The 11391-nt window shown below is 52.8% G+C and overlaps 1 protein-coding gene across 4 annotated transcripts in view; it reads right to left on the bottom strand.

Moving 5' to 3' along the window:
• SHANK3 (SH3 and multiple ankyrin repeat domains 3) overlaps positions 1–11391 on the bottom strand; it is a 534820-nt gene that overhangs the window by 460039 nt on the left and 63390 nt on the right. The window lies entirely within an intron of this gene.

The following is an 11391-nucleotide window of genomic DNA, read 5'->3' on the forward strand; positions in this document are numbered from 1 at the left end:
CGTGTCCAGCTGTGGCCCCACTGCAGAAAGGATGGGGATGCATTGCAAAGAGTCCAGGGGAGGGCAACGAAAATGGTTGTGGGGCTGGGGGACGGGACTAGTGAGGAGAGGCTGAGGCTGATTGAGTCTGCAGAAGAGAAGACCGAGGGGGATTGAACAGCAGCCTTCACCTCCCTGCAGGGGGGCTGCAAAGAGGATGGAGCTGGGCTGTCCTCAGTGGGGGCAGGTGACAGGACAAGGAGCAATGGGCGCAGGCTGCAGCAAGGGAAGTTGAGGTTGGATATAAGGAAAAACTCTCTCATGAAGCACTGGAACAGGCTCCCCAGAGAGCTGGTGCAACCTCCATCCTTGGAAGTTTTGACCCAGCAAGACAAAGCCCTGGCTGGGATGAACTAGCTGGGGCTGGTGCTGCTTGGAGCAGGGGGTTGCACTAGATGCGACCTGAGATCCCTTCCACCCTCGTTGTCTGTGATTGTATAGGACACAGACATGGCCTGCTTGGAAAATGGCACCGACTGAGCTGAAAGTGGAGTTTGAAACTGGTTTAGCCAAACTGGTACAACTTTTTGCATAGACACTGGTGCAAGCTAGGCCGATATGGGCCAGATTTCAATGAGGATCCATGCCCGCACATGCAAGTACGCAGGTTTGGCTAAACAGGTTACAACCCTAATCTCAGTTAAACCAGTGCAAGATTGGTGTGTTCACACCTTTGCCTGAATTGCAGTCACGTTTCAGCGGCTTGTTTCCGTCTTGCCTCCCCCTACATGGAAAGGGAAAAGGCAGCTTGCAAGGAGACCCTGTCTCATTCACACTGGTCTAGTGTCCTGGAACCCGAACTCACTCGATAAAACCCCGAACTCACGACCGTCAAAAGAAGGGTGGATAAAAAGCAAATCTTTGGTTGCGAAAAAATGTGGACTTTTCTATTTAAACCATACTTCGCAGCTTAAAATATTTTTCCTTTTAAAAGTAAACTTGCTTAAAATTCACTGTGAAATGATATACAATCTATGTTAAGATAAAATCTTGCTCTAATCATTTAATAAATGTAAAACACATGTTGCATCAATGAGCTACCCACCAATGTTAACTTAAAGGGTGTTTTTTTTTAATTACCTACAGAATCAGAGGAAAATCATCTTTATTTTTTGAAGGCAGCTCAAACATTGCAAACGTGTAATCAGGTGATGTGCTACCTTAAGATTTATCAATGTTATTTTCAGTCCCTTCAAAGAGCAAAAATATTACCATATTTTCATTGTTCCCTGCCAGTGCATTCGGTTTCTCTTGTGCAAGGTAGCTTTTTCATTAGTTACGTTTGGTTTCAATTTAGCTAGGAAGTGCAGAGGGAATATGTTCACACTTAGGCTACTTTATTAAAAGTTGAGAAACCAGAAGGGATTTGGAAAGCAGGAAAAGTCATTTTTTCTCATCCATTCTATTAATAAAAACCAGGTGGGAGAATATGAGAGCTACTACCGGTAATACTAAGTGCATTGAAGGTAGTTAATGCATAGAGGCACCTAATGGGACTTGCAGAAGTGCCTAAGCAGGCTAGGCACTGAATTCCCCAAAATGAAAAAAGACTCTAAATATTAAGCTATATTAGTGCCTAAATGAATGTGTACGGCATACGGCCGTGTGTACGCTGCCTACGGAGCATCAGCCAAGTGCAACCCTCGTCCACCTCGCTCAAGTCCCTGACAAACCATCACTACAGAAAGTAAACAGATCCTCCTCCCAGCCTGCTTCTGTGACGCTAGTCTCCAGCCTAAAATGAAAGCGTGCGGCATCAACAGCTTTTTAGGCACCCCAACAGACACCTAATGGATGAAACGGCATTTGGTCGCAGCGTGTCATAGAAAATTAGGGTATGTCAGGAGGTCACATCTAGTCCGACCCCCTGCGCCAAGCAGGACCAGTCCCAGCTACATCATCCCAGATGAGGCTTTGTCTACCCGGGTCTTCAACACCTCCAACGATGGAGACTGCACCACCTCTCTGGGCAGCCTGTCCCAGTGCGTCACCACCCTCCTCGGGAGACAGTTTTTTCCTAATATCCAACCTCAACTTGCCTTGCTGCAGCTTGAGCCCATTGCTCCTTGTTCTGTCATCTGCCCCCACTGAGACCAGCCCAGCTCCATCCTCTTTGCAGCCCCCCTGCAGGGAGGTGAAGGCTGCTATTCAATCCCCCTCCGTCTTCTCTTCTGCAGACTCAATCAGCCCACTTCCCTCAGCCTCTCCTCATCAGTCCTGTCCCCCGGCCCCACAACCCTTGTTGTTTCCTTCCACTGGACTCTCTCCAATTTATCTACATCCTCTCTGTAGTGGGGCCCACAGCTGGACACAGGACTCCAGATGTGGCCTCCCCGGTGCTGAATAGAGGGGAAGAATCGCTGCCCTCGATGTGCCGGCAACGCTGATCCTGATCGGCAGTGAGTGCCAACATTAGTCTCAGATTGCAAACAGCGGGTCGGCACGTGGGGGGCTGTGTGTCGCCCCACTTAACCTGTAGCACGCGCTCCCACCGCTGGAAAGGAGACACCGTGCACGCTTCTGGCAGGGCTTCCTCCCCCCCAGCTGAATACGCACGGGGGAAGAGGGGGACCCCGGGCCCCCACCCCTCTCCTGGCACTGGCAGTATACATGCAGCACCCTGAAGCCTTGACCTCTGTGCTGCCGACAGATTGGGAATCTGCAGCACCAACCCCCAGAAACAACCAGGAGCACACACGCTCACTTCTGGTGGGCCTGTGCTAAGCCCCAATTAAGGCCATGGGGTCCAAATGCCCCAATTAACGGCAGCAAAGCAGAGCCGCAGAGCTCTCTCTGTTCACCAACTGACAAAAGTTGTCATCACCCTTTTTTCCCTGTCTCCTCACAAACGTCTCTTGTCTTTTCCTATTTTTAATGTACTTACACTTTTTTCATGAATTCCTACACCGCCATGGGAAAAAAACAGGGGCCATAGGGGAGTTATCACTTGCAAAAAACCAATTACATTATATATCACACAAACACACTCATATATAATAAATGAATGTTTTAGAAGTTATAAACCATCTCCTGGTGAGAGAGATGCAGTTTCATTACTCAGGCTGGGAGCCGTACGCCTCTGTCTGCTCACAGACTGCATGATGCTTCTCAAATGCTCGTGTCTCTTCAGCTGCACCCCTGAAGACATTTGAACACGCATGGTGATCAGGAGAGGTCCCGGATGAGTGGAGAAGAGCAAACATCATACTCATATTAAGAAAGGGAAAAAGGAGGATCCGGGGAACGACAGACCAGTCAGCCTCACCTCGGTCCCTGGAAAAATCATGCAGCAGATCCTGCAGGAACCCACTTCCAAGCACCTGGAGGAGGAGGAGGAGGAGGAGGAGGTGATTAGGGACAGTGAGCAGGGACCCACCCAGGGCAAGTCATGCCTGACCAACCTGATGTCTTCTATGACGAGATGACGGGCTCTGGATGCGGGGGGAGCAGTGGATGTGATAGACCTCAACTTTAGCAAGGCTTTTCATATGGTTTCCCATGGCATTCTCGCAGACAAGCTAAGGAGGTATGGTCTGGATGAATGGACTGTACGGTGGATAGAAAATTGTCTGGAGTATTGGGCTCAGAGAGTAGTAATCAAAGGCTCGATGTCTAACTGGCAGCCAGTATCAAGTGCAGTGCCCAGGGGTCGGTCCTGGGGCCAGTTTTGTTCAAAGTCTTCATCAAGGAGCTGGAAGATGGGATGGATGCACCCTCAGCAAGTCTGCAGATGACACCAAGCTGGGGGGAGTAACAGATACGCTGGAGGGTAGGGCTAGGATTGAGAGTGACCTAGAAAAATTGGAGGACTGAGGTGAAAGAAATCTCCTGAGGTTCAACAAGGACAAATGCCAAGTCCTGCGCTGAGGAGGGAGCGATCCCCTGCGCCGGTGCAGGCTGGGGTGATGGGCTGGGCAGCAGCTCTGCAGACAAGGACCTGGGGGGACGGGGGACAAGAAGCTGACCAGGATCCAGCAGTGAGCCCTTGTGCCAAGAAGGGTAATGGCATCCTGGGCTGCATCGGTAGGAGCGTTGCCAGCAGATCGAGGGCAGTGATTCTTCCCCTCTCTTCAGCACTGGGGAGGCCACATCTGGAGTGCTGTGTCCAGCTGTGGGCCCCGCACTACAGAGAGGATGTGGATAAATTGGCGAGTCCAGCAGAGAGAAATGAAAATGGTTTGGGGGCTGGGGGACAGGACTGGTGAGGAGAGGAGGAGGGAGCTGGGCTGATTGAGTCTGCAGAAGAGAAGACCGAGGGGAATGAATAGCAGCTTTCAACTCCCTGCAGGGGGGCTGCAAAGAGGATGGAGCTGGGCTGGTCTCAGTGGGGCAGACGACAGGACAAGGAGCAATGGGCTCAGGCTGCAGCAAGGGAAGTTGAGGTTAGATATTAGGAAGAATTTTCTCACCAGGAGGGCAGTGAAATATAGGAACAGGTTACTCAGAGAGTGGAGGACTCTCAAGGTTTTCAAGACCTGGTTAGACAAAGCCTTGGCTGGGGTGATGTAGTTGGGGCTGGTCCTGGTTTGAGCAGGAGGTTGGACCAGATGTGACCTCCTGAGCTCCCTCCCAGCCCTCGTTGTCTGTGATTTTATGGTCTTCAGACACTTCCCGCACGCTGCTAACCTGCAGGAGCAACGCAGCCGGCACAGGCTGCTCTGAGGAGATGCTCACGCTGGAAGTGCAAGGACACGTGCCTCGTCTTAGACAGCACATTTTCCCTTACCAACCCAACTGCAAAACCAGGCTAGGGGAGAAGAAAAGCCTGGTCAATGGGATTGAAATTAAACTTCTCTGCAGCAGAGAAGGGCCTGCACCTCCCTTAAACCTGCTGCCCAAACTGGAGTTCACAGCATTGCCCGGAAAGCCGGTGGTGAGCCGCAAGCCGTGAGAGCGCTTGCGTGCATGCTGCCACGAGGGTGATGGCTAAGCGTGCTGGACACAGCGGGCTCATGAGGGCCACGACATGGCACGGGTGGCTGGGCTGAGCTCCCCTGGAAATATGGGCCAGGCACGGGCCCTGCGCTTTCTGATCACTTTCCAGCCTGCTTGGCTCACGGTACCCCAGGGCTGTCCAACTGCAAGGCCACGTGCAACCATGCAAGGGGCTCAGTTACGGCCCCCTCGGGCTTTTGCCGGCCCCTGCTGCACTAAGCAGCTTTCGTGCCTAAGTGCTGGAAGGCGCAGATACGCACCGAAGTGCCCTGGCCTTCGCATCCGCATCAACGGCACTTTGATGAACAGCACGTGTCACAAAGGTGCATAAATCCTCGCTGGAATGGGAATGGAGCCCTTTGGACGGGGCAGGCGCAAAGGTAATGAATGCACAAATAAAACAGTGCATGCAAATTCCTCTTGGAATCGTGCCCGTAGTGGAAAAGAGACATTGAATTGCAAATCAGCACGTTCAAATGGTTCTAGCAGCCAGCAACAATCAGCTCTTCTTGGGGGAAAAACGGAAGCACAAATATTAAATAAGTTTAAAATCAATTATTTAAATGAAGGTCTGTTTGCTGATTTAAATCATGATTAAAATTGGGGAATTTAATCACTTTGATTTAAATCGTTCCAGGCGGCTGTCAACTGGCTGTAGGTCATCCCTGGGGCCAGGGCACCCCACAGCAAAAGACACTGACGTTTGCTCTTACTGGGCCGTGGTTACCTCTGCACCTTTATTCTCCCTAATCCAAGAGACCAACTGCACCCGGGGAGGTAGCAAACAAGGAATGACATTTGAAGAGTCGGGGCTGTGAATCCCAAACTGAGGTTGCAAATTGCTTTTTTGCTACTCAAACAAATGTGGCCTAACATGGCTTAAAACACCAACCGCACTGAAACCGTGCGTCCGCAAAGCCCGGCCTTGCAAATAAGGAATAAACCCTGAATCCCTGGAGATGGTAAAACATTACGGGCAGGGGTGGATCCAGGCGGGGTGACGTGATCCCTTCGACTGCCGCTGTCCCGGGCTGAGCCCAGCTCCCTCCCCGCGCAGCCTGGAGTGAGTCTTGCCTGCTTCGGGGACTTAGAAAAGGTACCCGGCTACTGCTCCTGTGACTGCACCCTGCCTGGATCCACCCCTGCCAGCAAGGGTTTCCTATCTCCAGGGATTTTAGGATTATTGCATTACGTGCAAGGCTGGGATCTGCAGAGGTGAGTGCCCACGGCCCCTGCCACGGAGGCCTGATGTCATTGCAAACCTGTCGCTCCAGTTCCTCCGCACACAGCTGTGAAGTCTGGTCTCCGGCGCTTCGGTCTGATCCGCATCTCATTACCCAAAATGCTCCGTGTCAGCAGACGACTTTGCTCGGGAAGTCTGAGGCGTGTTTACAGAAGTGGGAATGAGGTTAATCATGAGGAATGTGCTTGCGGAGGGGGTGGGGGTGTTTAGCGCACAGCTGTCCAGCTGGCAGCCCATTGTGTTGCAGTCCATTATCCTCCATTAGCAAGAAATTGCAAGAAAAATCAACAGCCTCCAGAAAAAAAGCTCATTGAGAGGAAGCTGGTGTGAGGGAGCAGAGCTCCTCTCCCTTGCATCGAGATGAAAGAAAATGAACGAGATATTCTTCTTGTAGCGAAACGAGTCCAACTTTCACTTGCTATTGATCCCAGCAGCCTGGTGCAGAGCCCCACTCTGCCATACTTCAAGTGTGGGAGGACAAACGATCCCCGTCACACAGGGCCCATTTGGAGGTGTCTGCTTCAAAGCCTCCCTGAGGTCTACAAGATATTTTGGAAGGAAAACTCCGCTCATTTCTTTCTGGGCGGGTATGATTAACTTCAACTGCTGGCAGCCGCCAAGATAGAAACCCTGAGCTTCCAAGAGCTGAGCGGGTGCCATTTGATCCCATTTCCCCTTATGAACGAGAGGCGGCTGGAGACGCCGAGCTTTCCTCTAACGCCAGCGATCTGACAGGTTTCTACACGGGCTATTAGATGGCAACAAACGGACATTTCATTGATTCCTACCACGAGGCGTCAGATAATCAATTTTCTTATGCACAAAAAGAGGGTTTAAACTGCCGTCTCTGGAGGCCGGGGGAACGATTTGCTGAATACCTTTCAAATGCGAACGGTTCGCATTCCTGCAGCCACATCGTTTGAGCCGCTCTGGGCCCAGAGGCTCTGAACATCCCTTTTAAATAGGCAGCGGCATTGCCCTGGCGCGGTGCTGGGAGGAGCAGTGCTGCAGGCAATGGTGTGGGCAGCTTTCCTCCAAGGTTAGCACCGGTCCCCAGACGTCTGCGCATCGCTCCTTTAAACCTCAGCACAGTGCAGAAGGCCCTGACCACCCGAATTCATTTACAGCCATCAGACTGGCGACCCAGTTCAGTCGCCAGCTCGGCTACCTTGACTCTCCCGCCCCACATTTTCCACCATAGCATCCCCCTTTCGTGAGCTGGTGATGCTGTTCCCCCCGATCTCCCTCCCCAACATCCTCCACTGCCTTCTTACATGAACCCAATGATTCTTCTGTTAAATGAAATGCAAATCGTTCAGGGCAGGGATCGCTTCTTCTTAGTACTGCCCGCTGGACCAACCCGGCGGGTTACGGCAGGGTGGCCTGCCCTGTATGGACCCTGCAGGGGCCCATGGTCAGCTAGCCCTGCTCATGTAGCAGGTCCGGCAGGAAGGCAGCCAGATGTTCCCTAGGGGCGCTTGTACACACCACGCTGCTCCCATGTACACGTGACGAAAATTTGCCTTTGTGTGCCTGAATGGCATCATACTGTAACATGCAAAAGTTGTGGGGGTTTTAAATGAGTTTGCAACACTGCAAACTAAACCACATCTCTCCCTACAGGGAGGGAGACAGACCCTGAATCGGGAGGGATTTGCGGCAGGGGTGCAAGAAGGGAGCCTGGGTGCGGTAGCTTGGCGTGGGCAGGGGGATTGTTTTGTTTGATGCTTGTGCTTGATGCTAAAGACTGAATCCGTGCCCCCAAAAGGACGTAGAGGTCATTGTCCAGTCCCTCCTGAGCCATCTGCATTACCAGTTTGAGGGGTGCTGCGGGGACGCGGACAACAACAAGGGCTGCTAGGCCTGCAGGAGAGCACAGGGGACTCTGGACCAGGGGACACCACAGCAAACTCTCTTGAAGGCTCCTATCTCTCCCTCCCCTGTCTGGGTGAGTAGGGCAATCAGCTCCTCGGACAAGTAGGAGGTCAGGCTTTCTAAGAAAGGGATCTTCAGAAACAGCAGCTCGAAACATTATAAGGAGATATCGTGTCACCCCCTTGCTGCAACAAGTGCCCGATGTGGCCAGACCCTCCCAGGTACCCCAAATCCCAGAACCGGTGGGTGGAAATCCTCTCAACCACGTGCAAGTCTCTGGATGCACAGAGGTTCCTGCATGGCATGCGGATAACTCAGACACGTCTGTCTTACCAACACCGAACTTTCCAAAGACGCTAGTCGCAGCCCTCTCCCCCCCACCCCACCACTAATGAATCCAACCCAAGATTGACTTAAAATAAAAAAAGGATGGATTGTGTTCACTGAAGCTCTCTCACTTGGGCACCTAAGACATATTTTCAAGTCTTTTTTTGGAACGGGAGAGCACAGAAACTTTCAACCTCTCACATCATCACATGAATCTGGGAGCTAGCGCTTAACAGCAGCAAGCACCACTGGACTCGTGACAAATCTGCAAAAAAGGTGGCAACCATGAGTCATCAGACACCGCAGCCCAAGCAGATCAATCATCGAAAACTTGTGCACAGGCAGAAAGCAGGTTTGAAAACAAAAGTACTGACTTATCTCTAGCTACAGCAACACCACATGTCACCAATCTGTCCTGTCGCACAGGCGAAGTCCTATACAACCCAAACAGCATCGCAACAGCCTGCCTGAGAAACAGAACGACACATGACAGTACTAGGAAGATCTTTCTGCCTTAGGAGACATCCTGCTGCCACCATGAGAAAAGCAGAGTCAGAAACAGGGATGGGACCAGACTGCAACCAAGTTGCTCCATGCAAGGATCCATCGCTCCTCTTTCCTTATTCTGCAACCCCAAGGGTCTCTGTGCTCTCCCGTGCAAAGGCGCAGTTTCCTGCTAGCACCCCTGAGACTCAAACCATGCAACGGGAGGGAAGGACAGCGGGCTCACAGGGGAGCACGTGCTGCAGCATGGTCAAGGCCGGCAGGACAGTCCCCCACAGGGCCAGCGAGCTCAGCACCAGAGCCTACCCGGGCAGATGCTACCTGCTACCCACCTACCCATTATCTGTAAACCGATGGAGGGTGGATGCCGCAACAGACTCTGGCAACATCTGACTGTGACCACAGATCGTGGCCCCCACTACAGAAAGGATGTGGACACATTAGAGAGAGCAATGAAAATGGTTGTGGGGCTGGAGGACAGGTCTGGTGCAGACAGGCTGAGGAAACTGGGCTGATTTAGTTTGGAGAAGAGAAGACCGAGGGGGATTGAATAGCAGCCTTCACCTCCCTGCAAGGGGGCTGCACAGAGGATGGGGCTGGGCTGGTCTCAGTGGGGGCAGATGACAGGACAAGGAGCAATGGGCTCAAGCTGCAGCAAGGGAAGTTGAGGTTGGATATTAGGAAAAACTTTCTCACTCAGAGGGTGGTGAAGCACTGGGACAGGCTCCCCAGAGAGGTGGTGGAGTCTCCATCGTTGGAGGTGTTGAAGCCCCAGGTAGACAATGCCTTGGCTGGGATGATGTGGTTGGGGCTGGTCCTGCTTGGAGCAGGGGTTGGACTGGATGTGACCTCCTGAGCTCCCTTCCAGCCCTCGTTGTCTGTAATTTTGTGATTCTAACATACTGTGATATTTCTGGGTTCAACATGCAGGGTTTTGTTGTCTTGTTTTTTTACAACAATGCCGCGCACCTCCATTTCCCCAACTTTTGGACGTGCTGCGAAAGAATGGATTCATTTCACCGGGCAGCAAAGGTGCCGCTCTGCACGAAGTGCCTCCGTTACGAGAGAACGGGCCGTCCAAAATGCAGCGGACTAATTTCAAATGACCACCGGCTGGAGCACTCCTGAGCTCGAGCCCCATTGCCTGGAGATGCCCTGGTGTCCCTGGGCCCCGGGAGGGACAAGGAGCCCCCGTGAGAGAGAGACTGAAGAGGGAGGGCTGGACAGGAGGGGCCGAGTCTGGAGCTGCGGCCAGGAGCAGCAGAGGCCTCGTGACCCGAGGACGTTGTCTGCTGTCCCAACTCAAGAAGAGCTGCCCACTTCCCTGCAGTCGACTTCGGGGCACCCCACCCTCCTTGGAGGTGTTGAAGACCGGGCTGGACAAAGCCCTGGCTGGGATGCTGTAGTTGGGGCTGGTCCTGCATGGGTGGGACTAGATGCGACCTGCTGAGCTCCCTTCCAACCTGAATTTTCTATGATTACATTTCTTTTCCTAGGAGAGAGGCTTCACAAGCTATACTTGGAGTTGATGCTGGTGGAGAAAACCACCAAAGACGACACAGATTTTCTGTCTGGTCACACAGGTAAAACTTTCTTTATCCCGCACCTCCATTCAGGCCATGCCCTTCCCTTTGGCTTGCAGAAATGCCAGTCTCTTCCGGCTCAGGACACTGCTCACGGATCGCTGCCTTGCCCACGTCACCTCTCCTGTTGCATCCCTCCACGGACACCTCCCCGCGACTGCAAACACGTGCTTCTCTTCCTCCCAAGGCGCCTCCAGCCTGTCCCGACCCGTTACCCCTGCTCCCGGACTGTGAGGATGGCTCCCACCTCTCCAAACGCGCACCTCTCCGCTTCCCGCGAGCATCCGCAAAGCCGGTATTATCAATATCCTCCTTCAACACTCGGATGCCTGTAGGGTCCCTCACAATACGTGGTGACGACTGCCTGTCAAGCTGACCTGTGTTATCTCGTTGTTTCTTTACAGCCCGCAGTCTGTCAGCCTCCATCTCTTGTCCTCTGCTCAGCTGTGTCTGTCCAGTGTCTGGACGAGAGTCAGACTGCCGCTCGCTATATGGACATCAACCCGCCATCGTCTCCCATCAAGGAATAGCTATTTGTCCTCTCCCGTGCCATTGACCGCATCACCAGACTCAGCCAGGACGACCCGCTGGCAAAAAGATTGGGGAAACCAGGCGGCGACGCTGCTGAATGGAGCCGGCGAGGAAGTACCCCCGGTGAGGAGTTAGCATCCGGCTCCAACGACACATGGCACATGCGGCGGAGCCTGAACAGATTGAGAGCGGTCTCGGCAGATGCAACTTTCTCATGAAATCATGGGGCCTCCACGCAACCGGCCATGTGTTTGTCGAGAGAAGCAAACCACGGATCATCTCCTGAGATGCCTTGTAGCACCGCAATGCACCCCGCAAGATCTGGACGTATCTAGGGTAGATATTTAGCAACGG

Source organism: Alligator mississippiensis, chromosome 4 (genome assembly GCF_030867095.1).
Source record: "Alligator mississippiensis isolate rAllMis1 chromosome 4, rAllMis1, whole genome shotgun sequence".
NCBI classification, from domain to species: Eukaryota; Metazoa; Chordata; order Crocodylia; family Alligatoridae; genus Alligator; species Alligator mississippiensis.